Source organism: Pan troglodytes, chromosome 13 (genome assembly GCF_028858775.2).
Source record: "Pan troglodytes isolate AG18354 chromosome 13, NHGRI_mPanTro3-v2.0_pri, whole genome shotgun sequence".
Taxonomy (NCBI): domain Eukaryota; kingdom Metazoa; phylum Chordata; class Mammalia; order Primates; family Hominidae; genus Pan; species Pan troglodytes.
The window spans coordinates 142,643,858-142,670,334 of record NC_072411.2 but is presented as its reverse complement, the minus strand read 5'-3'; the positions used below and the strand labels follow the sequence as shown (position 1 = coordinate 142,670,334).

The following is a 26,477-nucleotide window of genomic DNA, read 5'->3' as shown; positions in this document are numbered from 1 at the left end:
TCTGCCCGGGGTCTCCCCGACCCCTCCACAGCCACCGTGCACCTGAATCCAAGAAGCAGGCACAATCCTAAGAGCAAACTTACAGGGCTCACCTCCTCCCAACGGGACCAGGCACTGAGGACCTTTCCTGGGAGCGGGGGCAGGAGGGGATGATGGGGGCTGGGATCTTGAGCCCCTCAGACAATGGATGGCCCTGGGGGCCAGGTGAGGATGGACTGAGCAGAGGGAGCTCATGGCAGCAAGGCTGTGGGACCCGGCGGCAATGGGTGGTGGGAAGGAGAGGTGAAGGTGGGCTCCAGTGGGCTTTGGGTGCCGCACTGAGGGGATCCGCTGGGGCTTTGGTTGAGGGCAGGCCTCTGCTGACTCGGGCACTGGTGGAGAATGTGGAGTCTGATGGGTCTGGGGGCCATGTTCTTGGGGAGACTGTCTGGGGTCGGGGTGTGGCTGGAGCTTGGATCCAGCCAGGGGCCTTGGCTGTGAGGAGGGGCTCCCCTGAGTCCTCTGGAACCTGGAAGGGGTGGGGCAGGAGAGGAGCGAGGACTTCGGCTGCGATAGGCACTGTCTATATCCCTTTCCAGCCCAGTAAAGACACAATGAGAATGAGTCAGGGAGGACCAAAGGCCAGGGCAGGTGGGGGCTCAGAGGGGCAAGTTGCCAGGGCCCAGCTGGTACAGGGCAGGGTCCCTGAGCTGGGGGCAGAGGAAGGTGGAGGCGGGGGCAGAGAGGCAATGGCAACGGAGGAAAGGGGGCTCCTGCTGGGAATCAGAACCCAGAGTGGGGAGCTCAGCCTGCAGGGAGGGGTGTGCCTTGCTCTGGGTGTGGGGTGCAGGAATCCTGGGGTGCAGGGACAGGGAGGGGCCTTGCACCCCTCCTCAGGGTGGAGCCCCAGCAGCAGGTTCTCTCCTGAATCCTCTGCACTATGAGACAGACAGGTGGCTAGACTCAGGGGGACACGAGGCTTAGACCTGAACGTGGGTGAGCCTCCTGGCGGGGACCTGGAGAGCCCAGGTCAGGGCTTTGCCGGGCGGGGTGGGCACTGTCTGGGGAGCAGCGGGTGCCTCCCCCCTGGACTTGGAATGAAGAGTGCTGGGAGAGGAAGGGCCTTGTCTCTGAAGAGCTCCTTCTTCTCCTTCTTCTCCCAGGCCCTGGGCTCCCGCCCCTTCTCGCGGGGGTCCCGGGTGTGGGGTGGCGTCTGCTTTTTGCTGGTTGGAGGCTCCACCTTAGGTGTTGGGCTCCTCTGAGGGAAGTTTTCACCCCTTCTCCTGGACTCTGATTAAATATCTGGGCCCAGAACTGCCTCTGGGAGGAAGATGGGGACAGAGAGACAGACACAGAGGGGATCTTTGGGCTCAGTCTGAGGTTCCAGCCACTGTGCTACAGGCTGTGCTTCGGTGTCCCTGAGGCTGTGAGATGCACAGGGCTGTGGCTGCTGGTGGGAGGGTTGCTGCTGCACTGCCTTCCTCTGAGAAATGACGCCCCTGCCTCCTCCCGCTCTGTGGGCACAGGGTTTCCTGCCCCCCGCTCCGTGGGCACAGGGTTTCCAAGCACCCCACTCCGTGGGCACAGGGGTTCATAGACCCCCGCTCCGTGGGCACAGGGTTTCCCGACCCCCTACTCCGTGGGCACAGGGGTTCCCGCACCCCGCTCCATGGGCACAGGATTCGTAGCCGGCCACTGTTCGAGTTTCCTAGGGCTGCTGTAATAAGCGACCCCCAAACCAGTGGCTTAAAACAGCACAAGTTGATTCCCTTGCCGCTCTGAGGGGCCGAAGTCCCATGGTGCAGGGGTCCAATGGCTGCTCCTCTGAGGCTCTAGGGGACAGAGTCAGCTTCCTGACCTTTCCAGGGTGAGTTGGGGTGTCTTTTCTTGACTCCCAGGAGATGGTCCTGCTGTGGGCAGTGGGATGGATATCAAGGGACTCATCCACCCCCAGCCCCGACCCAGATCCTCATCTACAGACTGAGGGGCAATGGATGGGGTCACAGAAACCCTTGGGAGCTTCCATCCTCCCAGCAAAATGGCATGACCTGTGGCCGTCCACATGACTGTGCGCGTGCCTATGCACGGTCAGGGCTGGGACCCATGTCCACACACAACATGCACCCACGGTCCCTCCCCGGCCCCTCCCTGTGGATATCCTGCATGCTCATATGATGTGCGCCCAGACGCCAGCTCATAAACACACCCAGCCAAACGCCCCGAGGCTGCGTTCCCCATCCCAGCAGAGAGCCCGCTGGGCCCTCCCCAGAGCCCCGAGTGGTCTGTATGCCTCCTCTGGGCTCATGCAGGCCTTGGGGGGTGTGGTGATGGTGGCGCTTGTGGAGGGTGGCTCCCAGCTGCAGGGACTACCCTTCTCTCTGGGGCCGGGCTCTGTACCTCCCAGAGGGCACACGCTGCAGCCTGTCCCCTTTGATGTGCCATCCTCCATCCTGGCTGTGCAGGCCTTGTCTGGGCAGGCATCGACCGTCCCACCTCCTGGGCTGTGGGTCCCTGAGGGCAGTGGGGCAGGTGCAGCAGCTGCAGAGACCCTGCACCTGCCCGTCCCAGAGCTCAGACCCCTTATCTCCCTGTTCCTTCTCCCCTTCAATCTCCGGGACCCTCCCCACCTGGCCCCCAATCCTCTGATGGAAAAACTGAGGCTGAAAAAATCAAGTCATACATGAAAAATCGTGGGCAGGGCCTGGGGCAGGGGTCTCCAGAGGAGCCCTGCCAGCCCTGCCTGTAGCTGGAACAGAACCCCTGGCCCTTTCCTGTGCTCCCTCCTCTCTCTAGCCCCGCAAGCCCTGCTGTCCTGGTGGCAGCACCGCCCAGGGCTGGTTTGTAGAGGGGAAGGCTGTGCCTCAAAGTTGTGGGCTCACCTCGGACAGGTGCAGTTCTGGAGAGGGTAGGCATCTAGTCAAGGTTCCCAAATTTGGGCAGTGCCAAAAGAGAGGCTGCCCAGCCCCGCCCTTCCCTGTCCTGCGCCTGCCCTGCACCTCCCACAGGTGGCTGTTAAACACCTGAGTCCTGTGTCCAGGCTGGTGGGTCCCTGAGTCCTGTGTCCAGGCTGGTGGGTCCCTGAGTCCTGTGTCCAGGCTGGTGGGTCCCTGAGTCCTGTGTCCAGGCTGGTGGGTCCCTGAGTCCTGTGTCCAGGCTGGTGGGTCCCTGAGTCCTGTGTCCAGGCTGGTGGGCACCCGAGGCCTGTGTCCAGGCTGCCCTGATCACCCCTTACCTTCCAGAGCAGGCTTCTATGGACGGAGGCCATTCTCTAGATATATTCCTATGAAAAGATGGGGTGTTGCGGTCACGGCAGAGTGGCCCTCACTGTAGGCTGGTGGGTCCCTGGTGTGCGCTGGTCAGGGCCCTTGGCAGAATGGAGCCAGCACTTGGTGAGTTCCCAGCCCATCCTCTCACCTTACCGACCCTCCCGGTTACAAACGACACACCCCTGGGAAGGCTACGGAAGCTGGAGAGGGCATCCTCACTGCTGGCCTCCAGGGTGGGATGGAGGAACCTGCCTGCTCCCGTCCCCTGCCCTCCCCTCAGGGCAGGACCAGCCTGGGCCTGGCTGCCTGGAAAGATGGACAAGAGGTCAGGAGGACAGAATCCCTGCCTAGCGGGGTGCAGGGCAGGGGACAGGGAGGACGGCCTTCTCAGCCCCCTCAGGGCCAGGGGCCTGGGAAACTGACTTCTGGAACCACTGTTAGCTCCAGAAACACAGACAAATGGATGGGAGGGGTAATTCCAGCTTCAGATAATAACCCAAGTGAGGCTAAGTGGATTAGAAAGTTAAATGCAGAAATAAAACTACAGCCAATTCTAAGGTAAGACATGTGTCTTAGGTCAGGGTCTAGAAACACCTCTAGGGTGGAGGCCTGCTGGGGACACGTCGGGGTCCATATCCTGGGGTGAGGGCAGCAGTGTGGGCAGAGAGAGGTGGGGCTGGGAACAGCTGCCCGGAGGCTTCCCGAGACCCCTGCCCTCTCCCTTCCCAGGTGTCTGCATCCTGGACACGGCTGGGCCTGGGGCTTCATACCCTGACACCCACCAGTCACTGATGTTGCTGTCTGGAAAGGGCGTCACCCAGGCATCGGATCCCCCGGCTGAGGTCACCTGCTGGGGAAGGGTCTCATAAAGCCACGCGGCTCCAGGGGAACCCAGCACTCGCTTTTGGGGGGACCTGGGGAGGCAGCACAGCCTCAATGCCCCCACCAGCCCCACACGCTCAGTTTTGGAGGGATGCACTCCGAGTGGATGTGAAAAGATGAAGTGGGGCACCCCACACCCTGGCGCCTGCGGGCTGCCCCGTGGCCTGCTGGACAGACCTTGCTCAGAGGGAGAAAATGAGGGGTCTGCTGTGCTGTCCCAGAGGGGCTCCATTTCTGCTTAGGCCAAGCCCAGCCTGCCGGGCCAGTCTCGCTGGGCTCCGGCCACCTGGCCCCAGCAGCCCAGGGAGGGAGGGGTGGGCGCCTCCCATGTCTGCACCTCCTTCTGCCTTTGGGTCCTAACATGTTCACATGTGTATTAGCAGTCACTTGTGAAATACGGCATTTTAAACTTCTGGAAAACTTGTAAGGGACCGCATAAAAGTAACAAAGTGAAGGAAGAAGCCAGGGAGACACAGATGTTCCATTGGAAAGCCTGGAAATTTACAAACATCTGCATTTCAGAAAACACCATCAGCAGAAGGCAGAGGCCCTGCCGGTGGGAGCAGTGCTCGCAGCCCGTGGGAAAGACGGTGGCTGGTGGCGCGGCTCTCCAGGCTCTCAGAGGCCAGCGTAGGGATGGACGCTGGCGTCAGTGGGGCCCTGCGGTCTGTAAGGGAAGAAGCACCGGTGGCCAGACGTGGGAAAAACCATCCAAACTTGTTTTGAATTAGAAACATGACAGATATTTCAGATTTTGTTGGCAGTGATTTATGCTGGCTTTAAATATTTTTCTCTGTAATTTTTGCTTTTTTGCAATTTCTGAATTTCCGGTATTTTCTTTAGAATCAGAAGAAGGGAAGGAGCTGGTGATGAGGCATGGCCACTTGTCCCCCTGGTGCAGTTAGAAGTGAGTCCTTGGACGACGACGAGGGTCAGAGAGCATTTCGGCAGCACCTCCCAAGGCACTGGCACTGCACCTGTCACTTGGTGCTTGTCACCATCCTGTGTTCAGGGCTAGGGTATTTCTGGTGGGGACACTACAGGCCCAGACAGTGAAGTTCAAAGAGGGTTGGTGACTTGACCAAGGACCACAGCCAGGAGGACCCTCCTGCCTGCTGTCTTTTCTGGGCCTGAAGATTATCTGCAATTACTTCTGCCACGTCTTGTTCAGCTTCTGCGAGCCTAAGGCAGGGCCTCGCCCTGGCAGGCGGACTCCACGGTGCTGGAACCCTGACTCCTGCTGTGTCCCACACACCCGGTGGCAGCAGGCCAAAGGTGGGGTCTGGAGCCCCCAGACCTGGGCTAGATCCTAGATCCTGGCCCGTCCTCCTGGCTGTGGTCCTCGGTCAAGTCGCCAACCCTCTTTGAACTTCACTGTCCTCGTCTGTAGAAAGGGGTTGGTAACATCCCTATTCCGAGTCATAGCCCCTGGACTGTGCCAGAGCTCACAGGACTCTGGGCAGTGCAGGGGGTGCTGGAGGGGTAGTCCCGGGTCACCTGAGGTTTGGTAAAAAAAAAAGAGTGGCCTGGCCTAGAGGGTCTGCCAGGAGCACACCATGAGGCAGGGAGTCTGGACGATGCTGCAGTGGCCTACCTGCCCGAGGCCTGCCATGGGGCCCACCTGTAGGATGGAGTGGGCAGTGCCCTGGCCCTGGCCAGCCTGGCCCTGACTCTCGGTGGAGCCTGTGTCTTGCCCCTGCATTGTGATGTCAGGAGAGCTGGTCCCACTCTGGTTAGGAGGGTGGGTGTGGGCTCCCGCTGGGCACTAGGCGGTGCCGGGCCTGACTCATCCCCAGGGCCTGGCCAATACATGGGGCCCCTGCTGGTGCCCTTCCGACCTTCAGTCTTCACTTCGTATTTCTATACTTATGTTTATTCTAAAAGTAATGCAAATTTGGTTACAAAACATCTGGAAAGAGAGAAGAGAAAACTAGCTGAACACAAGCAAGCTTAGCATCTTCGGGGAATTTACTGCTAATCCCTTACCCTGATGAGGCACTTTTATTCAGCTGTAATTGGTGTGTAGAGTTGGGAAACTTGCTCTTCCATCAAGCCCCAGACTCCACACAGACTAGACAGGCTGTGCACACTTGAACAGGCTCTATGCACACCTGCATAAGGTCTATGCTCACCTGGATGGGCTCCATGCACACCTGGACAGGATCCAGGTCATCTGAGCAGGCTCCGTGCACACCTGAAGAGTCTTTACACACATCTGGAAGGACTCTGGACTGACCTGAATGGGCTCCATGCACACCTGAAGAGTCTTTACACACATCTGGAGGGACTCTGGACTGACCTGAATGGGCTCCATGCACACCTGAAGAGTCTTTACACACATCTGGAAGGACTCTGGACTGACCTGAATGGGCTCCATGCACACCTGAAGAGTCTTTACACACATCTGGAGGGACTCTGGACTGACCTGAATGGGCTCCATGCACACCTGGACAGGCTCCACACACACCTGGACAGGATCCATGCACACCTGGACAGGATCCATGTCACCTGAAGAGTCTTTACACACATCTGGAAGGACTCTGCACTGGCGTGAACGGGCTCCATGTACACCTGGATAGGCTGATACCCACCTGAACAGGCTCCATGCAGACCCGAAGTCTTCACACACGCCCGACTGGATTCCACACACACCTGGACAGTCTCCACACACCTGAACAGGTGCAGACCTGCAGGGGCCCCTCTTGGTGGATGTGCCACCATTTACTGAGCTTTCCCTAGGGAGGAGTTTTAACTTGTTCCTCTCCTTTCATGAGTTTAAATAACACTGTGATGAGCTTGACTGGGCCTGAGGTTCTTGGAACGGACTCTGGGGAAGAGATGGGCTGAGGTTCATGGAGGTGCTATTGGGAGCAGCCTCTGAGGGGAGGCCTTGAGCTGACCCATGTCCAGCAGTGGCTCTGCCCATCTGTGGGGAGGGCTGCAGCTGGGCTGGCCCTCAGAGTTGTCCTGAATGGCGGGGTTGGGCCAGACCTCCATGGATGGCTACTGAAGCCCGCTGCCCCTGGCAGGTCCATGACCTCAGGCAGGTGGAGAACATTCCCAGAAAGTACTGTGAGTGCAGCAGCTGAGGATCCCGGGGGCGGGCAGGGGTGGCTTCACAGAGCACCATACAACTCCAGTTTGGATTTTCTTTACAACAGACCCTTTAAGGGTGGTGGTTACCAGAGCAGGACTTGGGGGCAGCTGCTTAAGTCTGACTCCCGCACTGCTGCTGTGTGACCTTGGGCAAATCTCCTCACCTCTCTGGGTTCCAGTCTTCCTTGTCAAGTGGAATAAGATCTTTACTAGCAAAGCAATCAGGTATTGCTCATAGAAGCAGTGGGGCAGCCTGGTACCCAGATCTGAGAGTGGCTGCCCTGGCCTGGCTCCTCCTGCAGCCTGCCCAGTGCTCAGGGCTCCTCAGGGGCCAGCGAGGACCGTCTTTGCCCACTGGGAGGAGAGCTGGCCATCACAGTGGCACAAAACCATCAGGAACAGGTGACTCAGCTGCCAGCATGGGAGGCCTTTCCAGGGGCTAGGGCCGCAGTAGGTGGGGCTGGTAACGGCTCACAGAGGCCGTCACCCCCATTATCTATGTCCAGCCACTAGCACTGGGTGAAACGTGCCACCTCCCCAACCCTAAAAAGACACATCCGCCTGGAACCTGTGAATGGGGCCATATTGGAAGGGGCTTTGTGCCTGGAACCTATGAATGGGCTGTATTGGAAAGAGCTTTGCACCTGGAACCTATGAATGGGGCTGTATTGGAAAGGGCTTTGCAGCTGGAACCTATGAATGGGGCCGTATTGGAAAGAGCTTTGCACCTGGAACCTATGAATGGGGCTGTATTGGAAAGGGCTTTGCAGCTGGAACCTATGAATGGGGCCGTATTGGAAAGAGCTTTGCACCTGGAACCTATGAATGGGGCCGTATTGGAAAGGGCTTTGCGGCTGGAACCTATGAATGGGGCCGTATTGGAAAGGGCTTTGCGGCTGGAACCTATGAATGGGGCCGTATTGGAAAGGGCTTTGCGGCTGGAACCTGTGAATGGGGCCGTATTGGAAAGGGCTTTGCGGCTGGAACCTGTGAATGGGGCCGTACTGGAAAGGGCTTTGCGGCTGGAACCTGTGAATGGGGCCGTACTGGAAAGGGCTTTGCGGCTGGAACCTGTGAATGGGGCCGTACTGGAAAGGGCTTTGCGGCTGGAACCTGTGAATGGGGCCGTACTGGAAAGGGCTTTGCGGCTGGAACCTGTGAATGGGGCCGTACTGGAAAGGGCTTTGCGGCTGGAACCTGTGAATGGGGCCGTACTGGAAAGGGCTTTGCGGCTGGAACCTGTGAATGGGGCCGTACTGGAAAGGGCTTTGCGGCTGGAACCTGTGAATGGGGCCGTACTGGAAAGGGCTTTGCGGCTGGAACCTGTGAATGGGGCCGTACTGGAAAGGGCTTTGCGGCTGGAACCTGTGAATGGGGCCGTACTGGAAAGGGCTTTGCGGCTGGAACCTGTGAATGGGGCCGTATTGGAAAGGGCTTTGCGGCTGGAACCTGTGAATGGGGCCGTACTGGAAAGGGCTTTGCGGCTGGAACCTGTGAATGGGGCCGTACTGGAAAGGGCTTTGCGGCTGTAATCAGGTGAAGGCTCTCAGGATAAGCTCGTCCTGGGTTACCTGGCCAGTGCCCCTGGAGAGGGCCCTGTGAAGACAAAGGCAGATGGGAGGGAGGCACACAAACCAGGGGTGCATGGCCGCCATCAGAAGGAAAGAGGCAGGAAGGACCGTCCCCTGAAGCCTTGGGAAGGAGCCCTGCCCACACCTGGGTTTCAGACATCTGGCCTCTGGCACTGTGAGTATTCCCATGATTTTTTGTTGTTGTTGTTGTTTGGAGATGGAGTATCCCCTTGCCGCCCAGGCTGGAGTGCAGTGGCGTGATCTCAGCTCACTGAAACCCCCACCTCCCAGGTTCAAACGATTCTCCTGCCTCAGCCTCCCAAGTAGCTGGGATTACAGGCGCTCGCCACCACACCTGGCTAATTTTTATATTTTTAGTGGATACGGGGTTTCACCATGTTGGCCAGGCTGGTCTCGAACTCCTGTCCACGTGATCTGCCCACCTCGGCCTCCCAAGTGCTGGGATTACAGGCGTGAGCCACCGCGCCCGGCCCAAGGATTCCCATGTTTTAAGCCCATCCCCACCTCCCCACTCTGTGGTGTTTTGCTTTGCAGCCTGGGGAGCGAATGTGCCTTCCTGCCTGTTGAGAGTGTGACTTTCGGCCCCGACGTTCCCCAGACATGACTGAGTCAGCTGTTCACACTAGGAAGCATGAGTGAGTATCCGGGGATTCTTCTCCATGTTCGTGAGCATGGGTGCTGATGCGCAGGGTCGCAGAGTGGGTGGCAGGGTGAAGGGAGGCCAGGGCGGCTGCTCGGGCTCACAGTGAGAGCTGCAGCTGCTGCTCCCTGAGCCAGCCGAACCTGACAGCCATCCATTTGCACCACCACTGACCACACGCTTGATTCCACTCCCTGTGAGCCCTGTGGGTGCCGGGGGGGCTGTGCCGTGGAGTGAATGCCACACGCTGCCCGCAGGCAGTCACACAGCTGCCAAGGTGCGGTGCAGGGGCCTGATGCTGGCCACCGAGGGTCAAAGCCCGTGTGCTGGATACCAGCGTGTCCCACATTGAGGCCTCCATGTCAGGGTCTCTGCAGGACAGTGGGAGGGTTCCGAATGCCCAGATGAGGGTGTCGAGCCTATGGCCCCTGAGGACCTGTGACGTGGCACTGTGCTTCGGGGGAAGAAGCATGGTGGAAGTTGTGCTTGGGAGAGACGGAGTGGGCCAAGGATATGCCCTCCTGGAAGCAGCAGACAACCTCTGTTCCTGGTGTGGTGGGGGATGGCCAGGGGGAGGGGAGTGGGCTCCTGTGGGACCTTTCTCTGCCCACCCACGTGAGGCCAGGGTTGAAAGACAAGCCCCAAGCCCCAGAGGCGACTCGGTAGCTTGGTGTCCTGCCTGAGGGAAGTAGGGACCTTTGGGGCAGCAGTGGGCATCTGTCCTCCCCTCTACAGGCCGTGGGAGCTCTGGAGCTTGGGCCGGGGCCTCTGAGCAACCAAGCACAGCTTCACAGCCCCGTCTGCCCATCCTCCCGCCCTGGTCACCGCGGCATGACCCACAGCTTTCCCTGCATTCATGACACCTTCTTGTGAGACTGTGTGTGCACGAGTCTATGTGTGTGTACGAGTCTATGTGTGTGTACGTGTGTCAAGGTGTGCATGTGCCAAGGTGTGTGTGTACACATGAACGTCCACGTGGATAAACCCATGCCCGTATGCACACGTGTGTGCCATCCTGTGCATGCACACACACACACGCAAGCCACACACTCGTCCCCAGTGACCAGGTGACAGGGAAGGGCTCCCTCATGGCCTCCAGGGCCTGGGCAGGCCCCATGCAGCGACCCATGGGGAGGACATCATGGAAGGGCTGCTCCCTCCCAGCTCCAAGGCCTCCTTTCGAAGTGGCCCTGGGGACAGAGCCAAGGACCCATCCATGTCCACCTGACATGCCCTGTTTCTAGAGGCTTCCTTGGGAAGGCTTGGCTGGAGCCGGGCTTCGGGGAGCGAACTGTGGATGATGAGGGCTGGACTCCTCCAAGTGGTTCAAGATGTGAGGGGCTGGCCAGGGAGGGGGGCGCCCGGGGCATTTCCTGTGCTCTCTTTGAAGAACTAAAAACAAAGGAAGTGTTTTGTGGTGTGGGAGGGGCATCTGGGCCTGTCTGGCCCCTGCGTTCCAGACGAGGCAGGGCCTGGTGAGGACCTATGAGGGGTGAGGACCCTGAGTCTGGATGGAGGCAGCTGGGGTCATTGTTGCGGTGGTGGGGGTGGGCCACTTTCCACAGGGGACGACTTCCCGGGCCTGCCGCTGCCTCGGCCTAACTGCCCGTCTGTCCGGGGTCTGTTTGTGGTCTGTCCGAGACCATGTCTGCCCCTCGTCTGCACCACCACGACCTGGGCAAGGAGGGCTGAGCACTTCGCAGGGTCTGGGGGGGCCATTATCCAGCACGGAGGTAGGAGGGGGCTGCGCCCTCGTCAAGCCCTTCCCGCAGCTGTCCTCGCGCTCTGCCTTGGGTCAGCCAAGGTCTGTGTGCCAGCTGCTGCCAATGACCCCAGGCAGGACCCCAGCTGCCCTCACCGACGGGTGCAGCCTAGGCCCCTGCCCAGGCAGGAGGGGCTGTAGGAGGTCATAGCCCACATGGCGGCCAGGCGGCAGGGTGGAGGGTGCAGGCGCGGAGCCCGGCCGGGGCTGGGGCCAGTCATGACCAGCGCGTGCCCTGATGGGCCTGGAGACTGTGCTGGCCTCGCCCTGGCACTGACGGTGGACAGTGGGAAGAGAGGGAGGGGTGGGGTGGACGATCTTAGCCCCTCCCTTTCCTTGTTCACTTGGTAGGAGATGGGACAGAAGACACAACAGGTGAGGTGGAAACCCAGCTTCTGAATGAAATCTGGCCACCTCTGTGTGCTCATGGCTCCATGTGGCTGGGTCCCAGGAAATTCTAGGCGAACTGCGGAGGTTCAGTTCTCCTTCAGAGGGGGCACCTCAGGCCAGGGGCATGGCTGCGGGGGCAGCCTGGAGCCGAGAGGGGCCCGGCCTGAGCACCTTTGCCTCCCATCGCCCACCTACTGCTGGACCCCGGGGGTGCTCATTCCTGGGGCAGCCTCTGCCTCTAGGAGGGGCGCCCAGGAGAGTCCAGGGTGGGCCACAGAACTCAGAGGTCCTGCCTGCCCTGGGGCCGTCCACAGGCCTTTGGGGCTGGGACTTACATGCCCTTGTCTCCCCTGGGCTTGTGAGGCTCTGGGCTGCAGGGCTGGGCAGGTGACATCCCATTACCCAGAGGCAGACCCTACCCTTCTTTGTATGGGTTGGGGGCACCCGCCATGGGCCCAGGAGGAGGCTTCCACCGCCAGCTGAGTGGGGTGGCCCAGCACATTCCTCTGGGGCAGGGTGGAGGACAGGAGTCCTCAGTCCTGGGGGAAGAGGGGGTGGGTCCAAGGCCCCGGGCCCTGGGCTGGTCACCCTGGGGGGTCTGTGTCCAGGGTCAGGGAATGTTGGTGAGATCTCCGACCCCCGTCCTTTCATCCTCTCTGTGCCCCAAGCTTGGTCTCCGACTCCATCCGGAACCTTCCATGGCTCTGTCGCTTCAGGAGGAAATCCAGACTCCTGTCCTGTCTTATCCCGAACCCGCCCTCGGCAGTGATTCCTCCCCTGTCAGGCAGCTAAGGTGGCCCGACCCTGCTTGCAGAGTATGTCCAAGCCCCTGTCTAGAACAACCCTGTGTTATCATATCTGTCTACGCTGCGCTTGTCTCTGTTGTGCGTGGGGCGAAGGCTCTTGGGCTTGACGGAAACCCAGAGGAGCCGGTTGCATCGAGAGCTGCTGTGACACCTGCAATGCTGAGCTGTCTGCCTGGTGAGCTGTGACCCCCCCACCCCCCAGGCTGGAATCGCGGTTGGAGGGGATGCAGGCTCCCCCGGGGAGTGGACGGGCCCAGGGCCTTTCATTGGAACCTCAAGGTCCATGTCTGGGTGCCGGGTGCCACGGTGTGAGGCCTGCGTTAAGAAGAGGCAGCCGCCTTGGCGAAAGGGCCCCTGGGACACAGAAAGGGGCTTGGCCCAGGTTGGGACAGCAGGGGAGCTGCGGGGGCTGGGGACGCAGGTGTGGATGGCTGTGCAGTTGGGCGGGAGCATTAGGCTGCAGTGGGAGGTGGATGGGAGGGGCTGGTCCAGCAGGGAGGGTGCAGAGGGGCCCTCGTGTTCCCCGCAAGAGAGAGGCAGATACTGGCGCTGCCCCTCACCATTGGTGCCTGAGCCCTGCCCGTGCACGGCTCCTGCTGCCTACGGGATTCTGTCTCCAGGTTGCCAGGTGGCTGGTCATCCTTGTCCCTGGGGCCTGGCTCTAGTGTCCCCTACCGGCCTCTCTATGCCTGCCCCCTAGTTCCTGCATCACTGAGTTTCACAGGCTCCCCTCCCACGCGATGGCCCATGGGGCTGGAAGACACCCTCCCGTGAATGAGCTGTCCAGGCCACTCCTGGGTGGCAGTGCTGAGGCCGTGGAGCTGGGGTCAGAAGACCCTGAGACCCGGGCTGGAGCTTCCGCTCAGTCCCCGAGGCTGCAGACCTCAGCTCTCTGTGGGGAGAGGGGAGACCCCTGGCTCAGCAGCCGCCTGCGTGGTTGTTCAGTGTGGACTCTAGAATAAACCGGAAACTCTGGAAGTCTCAATGCCTGTCCCCACATCCGGTGCAGAATGGAGAAGGAGGGGACTCTCCAATGCTCCCCCTCCGGCCCAGCTGCCTTGGCCAGTGCTGCCCAGTGGCCCAGCGTGTCCTCAGCGAGTGAACTCCCCCAGCCAAGGGGAACTGGGATCCCGCCCTCTGTGAGTTCCAGGCACTGCAGTTCAGATCTGTTAAAACATCCACCACTGAACGTCAGGATAAACTCTGTCCTGTTTACGGGACATCTGCTTGTGATACTTGGCTGCACGGCTGTGTGACCAAATGTTAGACATCTTTGGTTTTCTGTGTGGCAATTTCTAACCTGTAGACAACGCTGTGGGGGTATGGACATGTGACCGACCTGGCCTTTGACCAGATGAGGGTCACAGGCAGAGAACTGGAGGCCACCTCAGCATTCCCTGGGAGGGTTGCCATCAGATGGAAACTTCTAGAAGGTCCCCCAGATGCTCAGGCATGTACTGGACAGTGGAGGGAGGTTCATTTCACCCTCCCAGTGAAGTCTTCCCATAGTCGCTGTTTCTGGAGCCCATGGACGCTTTCCTCCCTTGTCCCCCACACAAGGTCAGCTCAGCTGGGGTGGGTATGTGGGGCTTCCCTGGGCCAGCAGCTCACACACAGCCTCTGCGGGACCAGGTCCTCCCCAGAGAGACGGATTCAGTGCTGCTTCCACCTCAGCTCCCTCTGGACTTCAGGACCCAACACCTCTTCCAGCTTGAGGTCACAGACCCCCAGAACAGAGACTTAGGCCCCAGAGGGGGCAGAGACAGAGTGCGGGCCTGGAAGCCCCCAGCCCAAGGCCCCGCTGCTGCTCATTTGCTCATGTCAGGCATGGTTAGGAGAGTGCAGGGGTGACCAGGCCCTGCAGGACTAGGCAGCTCTAGGTCAGGGGCACCCCAACTCTGGGCCTCGTCTTCCCATCTGTAAACAAGGGGCCTGATCTTCCAGCTCCCTCCCTTTCTATGGAAGCAACAGGGCCTGGGCTCTCTGATAGGGCTCCAGGGAGGTGGGGGCTCTGAGCCCCTGGACCAAAGGACCCTTGTTCCTGAGCAGCCTGTCCAGCCACACTGAGGCCTGTGCAGCGCAGCTGCCCATGGCCCGCAGGCAGCCTGGCCCGGCCTGGGGACACCTGGCCCTTTGGATGCTGTCTCCTGGTGGGGCCACCTCCACCTTGCTTGGGGGCAGCCAGATGCTGGGGACCCCACATCTGCTCTCCTGCCAGCCCCACCCACCAGCGGCTCCCAGGATCTCACCTGGATGCTTCTCAGGACCCCGGAGTCCCCAGGAGTCTTCCGGAGTGTCCCATGCCACCAGCTGCTCAAGCCAGAATTGGGTGGTGCACAGGGTCCCCTCCCTCCTGCAACCATCCCCCTCCCTCCTGCCCAACCCCACCTCTGCCCGATTTAACCCCTGTCATGTTTCAGTCTGGTCACTGCTCAGCCTCCAGGCTGGCCCTTGCCCCCAGCCCTCCCAAAATGCCAGTGCGGAGCGTCCTGCATCGGGTCACCCCAGGACAGAGCCCCGTCTCCGCCAGCCTGACCTCCTAGTCCTTTCTCCCTCCAAGCCGGGGGCGGACCACCCGGGGATCCCCGCGGTCCTGCCTTTTACATGCTTCCCTTCACCTGCCCCCTTTCTGCCGCCCATGGCCTGGTGGACACCAACGCCCCTCTTTTGAGGCTCTGGGCTGAACCACCCTGGGACACCTTGCTCAGGGCTGGGCTGGCCTAGGGTACACTTGCTTCCACGTCACAGCTCCCATGTCCCCGCTGGGTGGTCTGGGGAGCTGGTCTTTTCTGTGAGTCTCAGTTTCCCCAGGTATACTCAGGAGCCTGGGGCTGTTGTGAGTCTCAGTTTCCCCATGTGTACTCAGGAGCCTGGGGCTGCTGGGAGTCTCAGTTTCCCCAGGTACACTCAGGAGCCTGGGGCTGCTGTGAGTCTCAGTTTCCCCAGGTGTACTCAGGAGCCTGGGGCTGCTGTGAGTCTCAGTTTCCCCAGGTACACTCAGGAGCCTGGGGCTGCTGTGAGTCTCAGTTTCCCCAGGTGTACTCAGGAGCCTGGGGCTGCTGTGAGTCTCAGTTTCCCCAGGTGTACTCAGGAGCCTGGGGCTGCTGTGAGTCTCAGTTTCCCCAGGTATACTCAGGAGCCTGGGGCTGCTGTGAGTCTCAGGGCCAGCCTGTAGGGATCCTGGCTGGGGTTTGGCTGTGGAGGGAGCTACAGGTCTGGCTGCCCTTGCCCGTGGCTTTCCCCAGGAGGAGGGCCCTGCCTGTGGGCTGGGTGAAGGGCTTCAAGGGGAGGGAGGTCAGGATGGGTCAGGAAGCCCTGCTGGGATGAACCCAGGTCCCACAGGCAGGATCCATGTGGGGTGGGCTGACCCTGGGCCCTACAGGGCTCACGCCCTTCCACAGCCTCCCTGGCCTGGCAGTGCCTTCTCCCTGTGCCTGATAATGGCTCCTCCTGTGTGTTCAGAACAGGCACAGTGCCTAGGGTCCCAGAGGCTGGAGAGGAGCCCGAATGACCTGAAGTCTCTCTCCAGACCATGCCCCCCCTCCACAGCCAACAGGATGGGGCCGCTGCGGGCGAAAGCTCTCCGGACGAGCCTTCTCCCAGGGAGAGGACTTCTTGGGTCCCTTCCAGCTCTGGGACTCTGGGATTGGGGTCATCGTGACTCAGCAGCTGGAGATGACTCAGGCACTGTCTGATTGACAGCTGAGCCATTTGAGAGTCCATGACTCGGCTGTTTTAGGAGCTGTGATGCATTGGCCTCCCCCTGCAGGAGTTGGGAACGTGCAGGTTCCGCGAGTCACAGTTTTCAGATATGGCTGAAATGTGAATATTCCGATCGAAATGTTATGATGATTACATGTATCTGAGATCTCAAGTGGTGTGCCTGTTTCCAGCGCAGTGGAGCAGCCCAGAAATCTGAGGGGTGATTGTGAGTAACGAGTCCTCGCTTCAGCTGCCGCACGTGTGTGTGTTTCTGCTTCTGTTGTAGTGATAACCCAAGCGAGCAGCTCAGGGATCAGGACCTGAGGTTTTCAGCACAAACGACAAGAGGTTCAAGTAGAAAAGCAGGTAAGAAGCCCGTTCTATGGAGCTGGTATTTCTCTTCTCTCTCTCTCTCTTTTTTTTTGGTGAGCAGTAGCAAGGTTTATTGTGAAGAGCGAAAGAACAAAGCTTCCACAGTGTGGAAGGGGACCTGAGCGGGTTGCCCCTCTTTTCTTTTCTTTTCTTTCTTTTTTTTTTTGAGATAGAGTCTTGCTCTGTCAGGCTGGAGTGCAGTGGCATGACCTGGGCTCACCACAACCTTCACCTCCAGGGTTCAAGTGGTTGTCCTGCCTCAGGCTCCTGAGTAGCTGGGATTACAGGCACCTGCCACCATGCCTGGCCAATTTTTGTATTTTTAGTAGAGACAGGGTTTTGCCTGTTGGCCAGGCTGGTCTTGAACTCCTGACCTAAGGTGATCCACCCTCCTTGGCCTCCCAAAGTACTGGGATTACAGGTGTGAGCCACCACACCCGTTCCCGGCCTTTACTTTTTTTTTTTTTTTTTTTAAATAACAGCTTTATTGAGATGTAATTCATATACCCTATAAGTCACCCGTTTGAAGCACTCAATTCAATAGCTGCTAAGTGTTCAATTCAATAGCTGCTAAGTGTTTGTGGAGTTCTGTGGCATCACCACTATCTTACTCCGGAACATTTTCGTCATCTCTAAAAGAAACCCCATACTCGACCGTCACCCGCCCATTAACTACCCCAGCCCCAGGCGATCCCGTCTGCCCTCTGCCTCTGTGAGTTTGCCTGTTCTGTACATTTCACAGAAGCGGAACATGCAATATGCAGCCCGTGCCTGGCTTCCCTCACTCAGCTTGACGAAATCACGGAGCAGATTGTTCTCAAGGAGGCCTCCGTGGTGTTTTCCGGAGCTCCTCTGCCAGGTCTCCCGTCGCGGCAGGGTCCACGTCGCCCCTCCCCTTGGCTCTGGGTTGGCCTTGTCACCAACGTAGGTGATGGGGCCACATGGTGCCACCTGCTCCCTCTGCACACCTCTGGGCCCACCAGGTCCTAGTGGGCAGGCATCTGCTGCGGGGGCTCTGGTGTGGGTGGAAACACTGGGTCCCCCCAGGCTCCTCCTCATCCCCTGCTCCCAACTTCTTCCTCCGTCCCCCAACAGCCCTCAGAGCTCAAGGGAGGGGGCATTGACAAAGGGTCTCCACCAGCCTGGTCCTCTTAGCTTTTCTGGTCTATGAGCTTAGGCAAAATGGCCAGGCAGGCCCCAGGCCAGCTCAGCCCAGCTTAGCCCAGTCCACTCTAGCTTAGTTCAGCCTAGCCCAGTGCAACCCTGTTCACCTCAGTTCAGCCCAGCCAAGCTCATCCCAGCCCACCTCAGTCCAGCCCAGCACAGCCCAACCCAGCCCAGGTTAGCCCAGCCAAGCCTAGTTCAACCCAGTTCAGCCCAGCCCAGCCTAGCTCAGCCCAGCCAAGCTCAGCCCAGTTCAGCTCAGCCCAGCTCAGCCCAGCCAAGCTCAGCCCAGCTCAGCCTAGGCCAGTCTAGCTCAGCCCAGCCCAGCTCAGCCCAGCCCAGCTCAGCCTAGTCCAGACTAGCTCAGCCCAGCCCAGCCCAGCTCAGCCTAGCTCAGCCAAGTTCAGCCCAGCTCCTGCCCATCCCAGCTTAGCCCTGCCCAGTTCAGCCCAGCCCAGCCCAACTCAGCCCAGCCCAGCTCAGCTCAGCTCAGCCCAGCCCAGCCCAGCCCAACTCAGCCCAGCCCAGCCCAGCCCAGCTCAGCCCAGCATGGCCCAGCCCAGGTTAGCCCAGCCAAGCCTGGTTCAACCCAGTTCAGGCCAGCCCAGCCCAGCTCAGCCCAGCCCAGCCCAGCCCAGCCCTGCCCAGCCCAGCTCAGCCCAGCACAGCCCAGCCCAGCCCAGGCTAGCCCAGGTTAGCCCAGGTTAGCCCAGCCAAGCCTAGTTCAACCCAGTTCAGCCCAGCCCAGCCCAGGTGAGCCCAGCCAAGCCTGGTTCAACCCAGTTCAGCCCAGCCCAGCCTAGCTCAGCCCAGCCCAGTCCAGCCAGCCCAGCTCCAGGTCCATGACTTCTAAAGCAGGATGTGCTTTGTGGGTTCAAGCTTGTGGCATTTGGGGAATCACATATGGGGGCCTCGAGGCAGAGCAGAGAGGACTTGCAGGACTGTGCAGCTGACAGGATTTGACATAGAGACAACTGTGGAAACCCGAGTGTGGAAGGCTTGACTCTGGGTCTCAGCAGCCACCTGCTGGGCAGATTACACCAGCAGCGCCCCACCGTGGGGCCAGGCGCAGGTCACGGCCAGTGCTGGGATGTCCTGCAAAAAATCCGGGTTGACCACACACCACCCAGGTCAGCACGTGGTCCCCATGGTTGCTGGAGGCAGCTCAGGCTCCAGAGCACTGACTATGTGCATCGCTCTCGCTCCACGTTCTAAGCCCTGACACCAATGGTTTGCAACCAGCCACGGTGGGAGTGTGTGCGGATGCTGCAGACCAGCCCTGCCCCTTCTGAGAGTCCCTTGTTAAGCAATTACCAGCACATTGCTGACTGGCCGAGTCACTAACATACTAGGGTATTTTGATGTTCCCCCCAGAGGACTCTCTGCCCCATTCCTGTCCATGCTGGGGTACTGGTTGGCACAGGGGAAGGTGGCACCCAGCTGTGGGCTGCAGGTGGTACAGAAGCCTGTGCTCCCCCCGAGGAGCTGGAGTTGGAGCTGGCCACGTGTGGCATCATCTGTTGGAAGGCACTGGAGACCTTGACTAGGAGCAGCCCCTGAGTGGCCTGACTGCTGGACCAGCTGCAAGCTGAGTCCTAGCCCTCGAGGAGTGGGGCTCCCACCATCCAGGACCTGGCGCCCGCATCTGCAGAGGGCTGGGCTCCATGCTGGGGCCAGAACACAGGGAGCATGAAGGACTCAGAGACCCGCCTGCGGCCATAGCACAGGGCAGCCAGCAGGGGACAGCTGGGCCGAGGGGGTGCCGGACGCAGGTGCCAGCCGCCCAGCAGGGCCCTCTTTCTGTCCTCTATTCAAGGTGGCAGTCTGAAAGACCCCCCGGCCCAGACAGCCCTCTGTGATCTGTGAAGTGAGCAGAGCTGCATGTGCTGCTCATCCTTCACCCCTTCATTCATTCACTTGGAAGCACCCAGTGAGCACTGTGAAGTCGTGGGCGCTGGTCCAGTGGTGACCGAGGGCAGTGGTGGGTGCCGGGTCCAGTGGTGACCGAGGGCAGTGGCGGGTGTCGGGTCCAGTGGTGACCGAGGGCAGTGGTGGGCAACGTGTCCAGTGGTGACCGAGAGCAGTGGTGGGCGACGTGTCCAGTGGTGACCGAGGGCAGTGGTGGGCGACGTGTCCAGTGGCGACCGAGGGCAGTGGTGGGTGCTGGGTCCAGTGGTGACCGAGGGTGTCAGTCCTCAGGGAGTCACAGTTAGCTGTGGGGACACAGTGGTGTATGCCAGGTCCAGTGGTGACCGAGGGCAGTGGTGGGCGCTGGTCCAGTGGTGACAAAGGGTACTCGTCTTCAGGGACTCACAGCTGGGGGGGCACCAATGAGCAAAGAAAGAAGAAAGAACAAAAGGAAGATGGGTGGGTGCAGCACATGCTGCTGGGGCCAGGAGGAGCCTCACCCTGTTGTTCCAGGCCCGGCACCCCCAGCCTGTTCCGGGAAAACTGTCTGGCAAGGCAGGCCTGACCTTGCCCAGGCCACGCTGGCCCCTCTCCCTCTGAACCTCGTGGCTCATGGCCCAGGACCCGATGGCAGCGAGCCCATGGGGGTGAGCCTGGGAAGGATGCTCTGTGTGGATGGGGAGTGGCAGGGGCAGGATTGTGGTCTGGGCTTAGGAGGGGGAGTCCTGCGTGCCCCGGGGAGGCTGACTTTTCGGCATTAGAAGGAAATTTGCCTTGAAAAAGAACCTGGGACAGCGCCTGAAAGACACAACTGGGAGGGTCCGAGGCTGGCCAACCCCAGAACTGAGTTCTTGGCCAGCTGCCCAGGGCACCTGGCTTGGTAGGAGGCTGGAGAGGCACTAGAGCCCGCTGAGGATGTCCGGCCCTCGCACTCTCCGGCTGCCCTGGGTGCACCCACCCGCCACGTGCAGACTTCTCAGCACCCCTCAAGCCTGCCTGATTCCCCTGCTGGGAAGAGCACACCAGCACTCCTGACCTGGAGCTGTCCTTCTCAGCACGTGGTCTCAGAGAGCGGGCGGTGGGCGAGACCATGCGGGGGTCGTTGGGTATAAAATGGATTGATCTTGAGCTGTGGTTCATCTCCGTGAGCACCAGAGCATGGAGCTAAAAGATGGCTTCATCTACGGAGGACAAAATTTACTTTCAATATCTCACTTTATGGGGGATATGAACTGTGAGTTGAGGAGCCAAGACCAGCATGCTAAAAATCTTCCAAGCTGTTTCATTTTCTTATCTCCAAGGAACCGGTGAGAATATGTGGGTAAGTATTGGAATCTGACACGTACAGCTCACAGGCAGATGGGGTCCTTCAAGGTGGTTTAGACGCGTCCTCTGGGCTGGCAGCAAATCACTTCTGGGCTCCACTGTTTGCCACCTTTGCTGTGGAACACAGCAGAACCTGCAGCATCTGGGCTGGGATTGGACTTCAGAGGGTGCACATGCGGTTTTTGTGGGCAGTTTTTCTCAGTGGCCTTTTTATTGAGGAATAATATACATACGGAAAGGTTCCCAAATCATAGATGTATGGCTTGATGCATTTTAAAAAGTGGACACACCCTGAAACTTCCATCCAGACAAAGAGACATGGTGTTTGCAGCACCCCCTCTCGCAGGCCCCCTTAGAGGGAACCGCTATTCTGACTTTCATGACCATGAATGAGGTTTGCCTGGGTTTGAACTTTACATACATGAAATCGTAAGCTATGGACCCTTTAGTGTCTGGCTTCTTTCGCTCAAGTTAGATTTGTGAGATTCGTCTAGATCATTATGGGCAGAAATTCTTTCTTTCTCCATGGCTGTCTTCGATGGTCTGAGTACACTTCTTTTTAAACAAATTTAATTTAATTTTAAGTTCCGGTATCCGTGTGTGGGACGTGCAGGTTTGTTACATAGGTAAATGTGTGCCATGGTGGTTTGCTGCACCCATCAGCCCATCACCCAGGTATTAAGCCCAGCACACATTCGCTATTTATCCTGCTTGAGGGTCTCTCTCTTCTCACGCATGAACAGCGTTGTTCTTTTGCATAGTTCAGGGCTGTGGGGCATAGTGCGGCCCCGCGTTCATGTGCGCATCTCGCGGTGAACACAGGCAGGCGTTGGGCATAAATCCAACCATCACACATGCATTGCAAATACCTATTCACAGTTTCTGGCTTAGTTTTAATTCTCTTAACAGTGTCCCTTGATAAACAGGCATTCTTAACTTTAACAAAGTCCAAAGTTTCCATCTTTCCATTAGTCTTCAGAAAAATGAGTAGCATTTAACAATTCTATTTTCTATTTGTGTTACTGGTATATTGGGATACAATGTTTCATGCTAACCACATATCTTGTGTCTTGCTAAATTCTCATATTAACTGTAATAATTTAGCCGTAGATTCTTTTGGATTTTCTACATGCACAATTGTGTTACCTGTAACTAATTACAGTTTCATTTCTTTATTTCCAGTCCCATACTTTTGCTTTCCTTTCCTACCTTCTCATCCTGGCCTGGGCCTCCACCACCACATTTGACAGAAATGAAAATAGCAGACTCTTGTCTCATTCCTGACATCAGAGGAAAACTTTTGACATTTTATCAGGAAGTGTGTTGGCTGTAGGCTTTAGGCTTTTTGATGATACTCTGTATCATATTAAGAAAGTTACTTTCTCAGACTTTTACTTTTACTTTTACAGCCTGGGCAACAGAGCAAGACTCCATCTCACACACAGACACAAAAAGTTATTTTCTCGGACTTTTTATCCTGAAGAGTGTTGAATTTTATCAATGCTTTTCCTGAATTTACTGAGATTATTAAATGGTTTTTCTTTTTTATTCTTTTAATGTAGTGCATTACATTTGTTGATTTTCAAATATTAAACTAACTCTTTATTTTTGTAATGAACCCAATTTGGTTGTGATGTTTTACCTACTTTATATTTCTGGATTTAATTTTCTAATATTTTGATGAGAGTTTTGTGCCTATGTTCACAAGACAGATTAACCTATGATACTCATTTTTTATAGTTTTCTTCTCAAGTTTTAGGATGAATTAATAATGGTCTCATAAAATGAATTGGGGGGTGTATTAGTCCATTTTCACACTGCTGTAATGAAATATCTGAGACTGGGTAATTTATAAAGGAAAGAGGTTTGATTGACTCACAGTTCCACATGGCTGGGGAGGCCTCTGGAAATTTATGATTGTGGCAGAAGGGGAAGAGGCACATCTTGCACGGCGGCAGGCGAGAGAGAGCATGCGAAGGGAGCTAAGGCGGAAGAGTCTCTTACAAAACTATCAGCTCTCATGAGAACAACCTCACTAGCATGAGAACAGCATGGGGGGAAGCTGCCCCCATAATCCAATCGCCTCCCACCAGGTTCCTCCCTCAACACCTGGGGATTACAATTTAAGATGAGATTTGGGTGAGGACACAAAGCCAAACCATAACAAGGGATATTTCTTTTTTTCCTGTTTTCTGGAAGAATTTTATAAGATTTGTGTTAGTTCATCTTTAAATATTTGAAAATATTTATCTTAAGTGTTCTGGGCCTACAGTTTTTTTGTGGAAAGGTTTAAAATTAATGATTCAATTAATTTATTTATTATGCATAGGACTACTTACATACTCTATTTCTTCTTGTGTCTCTTGTTATATTTGTTTTTCTAAGAATGTGTCCATTTCATTTGACTTATTGATTTGTTTGGCAGAAAGTCATTTGCCATACTTCATAATATTTGTAATGTCTGTGGGGTCTTTAGTAGTAATCCCTTCTTAATCTCTACTATTGCCAGCATGTGCCATATTATTTTGTGTGTGTGTGTGTGTGTGTTTTTGAGATGGAGTTTTGCTCTTGTCACCCAGGCCAGAGTGCAGTGGCATGATCTCAGCTCACTGCAATCTCTGCTTCCCGGGTTCAAGTGATTCTCCTGCCTCAGCCTCCCAAGTAGCTGGGATTACGGGCACCAGCCACCACGCCTGGCTAATTTTTGTATTTTTAGTAGAGATGAGGTTTCACCATGTTGTCCAGGCTGGTCTTGAACTCCTGACCTCAGGTGATCCACCCACCTCAGCCTCCCAAGTGCTGGGATTACGGGCATGAGCCACCATGCCCGGCCTATTTTGTGCTATTTTTTATTAGTCTTGGGCAGTCAATATTATTATTCTGTACAAAAACCCACCTTTCTATTGACATTTGTTTTATTAATTATGTTCTCCTTTTATCCCTGTTAGTTCCCTCTTTCTATTTTCTTTGGGTTTAATTTGCTCCTCTTTTTCTAATGCTCCTACAAGGCTGTACTTAGATTGTTGTTGCAAGTTTTTTCTTTCTAAGCACAAAATTTCACTCTAAGCACAGTTTGAACTGGATCCTACAAGTTTGATAGGTTATATTTGTATTATCAGTCAATGTAAAGATTTTCTAATTTCCATTTATGGTTCATCTTCGACCCATGGGTTATGCAGAGGTATATTGTTTAATTCCTAAACACTTGGAAGACTTTTTAGTTACTTTTATCAGCATCCATTTCCAGCTTAATTCTACTGTAGTCTGAGAACGTATTCTGAATTACTGCAGTCCTTTGAAATGTATTGGAACCAGCTCCTTGGCCCAGCACAGTGTCAGTTTTGGTCACCATGTGGGCTTAAACAGGAGGTCATGTTAGCAGAGGGACCAGACACACGAGTGTTGTGAGGAGGGTGCATGCCAGGCCATGCGCCTGGAGCGTGAGGAGCAGGGAAAGGGCGTGAACGCTGAGGTCAGAACACGTGGGGCGTGAGGAGCAGGGAAAGGGCATGAACGCTGAGGTCAGAACATGTGGGGTGTGAGGAGCAGGGAAAGGGCGTGAACGCTGAGGTCAGAACATGTGGGGCCTTGCGGTCCGTGCTTCGACTTCTACTCTAAGAGGGATTGGCATCTGCTGTGGATGCCAAATGGAAGACGACATGATGTGACTTCAGGTTTACCAAGGCCACCTTGGCTTCTGTGTTGTGGGGGGAGCTTGGGGGCCACGTGACAGAAGGTGGTGGTGATTCAGGCTGTGGAGAGAGTAGTGGAGACGACAGGCATGTTCCAATTCTGGAAACCTTTCAGGGGTGGAGCCAGGAGCATTTGCTAAGAAATTAGAATTGGAGTAATAAAGAAATAGAGGAGCCAAATGATCTAGAAATTATCTAAATTTGGTTTAAATAACCACCGAAGCAATTACCTTTCTTCTTTAAAAAATTTTAACATTGTCACCCAAAATGTAATTTCTACAACTTCTTCTTTTGGGGAGAATAGTTTGAAGCATGTTTTAAACATTGAGAGATAAAATATATGAGATAAAAGTGCCTTAATCAAAAATGTGCTGCTTAACAGAAAATCATATGGCGGATTCTTGTGTGGCCACCACCAGGTCCAGACTCACAGTTTTGACGGCATCCAGGTGCACCCTCACCTTTTCTTAATCCCAGAGGGACCCACATCCTAACTTTTGTATTAAAATCATAATGATTAGAAAATAAGGAAGAAACAAAATAACCTTTTCAGTATGATTTCATTTATATAAAGTGATTTTTTTGAATTTATTGAGATGTTTGGTGTGAACGACTACAGAGTTAATTTCTTTTTTAGAGATGAGGTCTTGCTCTGTCATCCAGGCTGGAGTGCAGTGGCACAATCATAGCTCACCATAGCCTCAAACTCCAGAGCTTAAGCAATCCTCCTGCCTTGGCCTCCCAGAGTGATGGGATTACAGGTGTGAGCCACTATGCCTGGCCAATGGTTAATTTTTTAAAAGCATATGGGTGTTGGAAAAGAAGGTGTATCCACTGCTTGCCGAGCACAAAGTATATTAAACAGTTGAACTAAATATATGACATCACGAAGTTTTACACAATTGTATGCATATTTTAAATTTTATTGAGGATAAAATTAAAAATATAATAAAATCATCTCTATCTTTGTGTGACTGAATGGGTTTAACTGGACAAACTCAGGTGCAAGGAGTCTACTGTGCTTTCCTGAATCAAACATAGTTTCCGGGTGTGGAAACTTGCCTCTCAGCCACCCCTAGGCGCCGTCTCCAGCCTGTCTGCTCACTTCAAGCCCTGAAGGTCCCCTGATGCCCGGAACACCTGTGATGTTTTCCATCCACGTGGCAGGTGTGGACACATGCCAGGTGCGGGGCAGCTCGGCTGGGAATCTCCATGTTCCCCAGAAGAGGCCAGGACATCTGCCTGTGAATGCCCCACCTCCCTGGGGCTTCTCAAGGGGATGGGAATGGGGATGGGGCCGTGGCTTCTCCTGTCTCCTAGGCCCACTTGAAGCCCGACCGCTCCCCAGGGCTGGCTGCTTAGGCCCGCACTCCCCTAAGAGGGTCCCCCTCTCTGCCCCTGCAGCGGAGCCCTGCTTCTCAGCCTCCTGGGGTCTTGAGAGCCAGGGCTGGACTCTCCTTGGGGAATGAATGGATGGAAGGGGCTCACATCACGTGGCATACTTTTCCTAACTTGGTAATTCCCATCTGCTAAGTTGTGGCCTTTCTGATCTTCCAGAGAAGAAGCACATGTCAACTTTCCCCACTATTAATCTGTTTCTCCACGATTAATCACTCCTCCCCACCCCTGCTGCTTTTTGAGACAGGGTCTCACTCTGCTGCCCAGGCTGGAGTGCAGTGACGCAGACATGGCTCACTGCAGCCTCAACCTCCCCGGCTTAAACCATCTCCCGTCTTAGCTTCCCGAATAGCTGGGACCACAGGCACGTACCACCATGCCCAGCTAATTTTTTTGATTTTTTGTAGGGATGGAGTCTGACTATGTTGCTCAGGCTGCTTTCAACTCCGGGGCTCTAGCAATCTTCTCGTCCCGGCCACCCAAAGTGCTGGAACTGTAGGCG

At 56.4% G+C, this 26,477-nt stretch overlaps 1 long non-coding RNA gene across 2 annotated transcripts; it reads left to right on the top strand.

The window, feature by feature from the left end:
• The first annotated feature begins 5,877 nt into the window (after positions 1–5,877).
• LOC104005436 (uncharacterized) lies at positions 5,878–25,496 on the top strand. Of its 2 annotated transcripts, XR_008546751.1 has the most exons (4): positions 5,878–8,969; positions 9,350–9,450; positions 16,402–16,481; positions 17,230–25,496. It is a non-coding gene; the product is annotated as an uncharacterized LOC104005436 (long non-coding RNA). The 2 variants fall into 2 exon arrangements; XR_678745.5 differs by lacking the exons at positions 5,878–8,969; positions 9,350–9,450 and adding an exon at positions 16,060–16,235.
• The last annotated feature ends 981 nt before the right edge of the window (positions 25,497–26,477 follow it).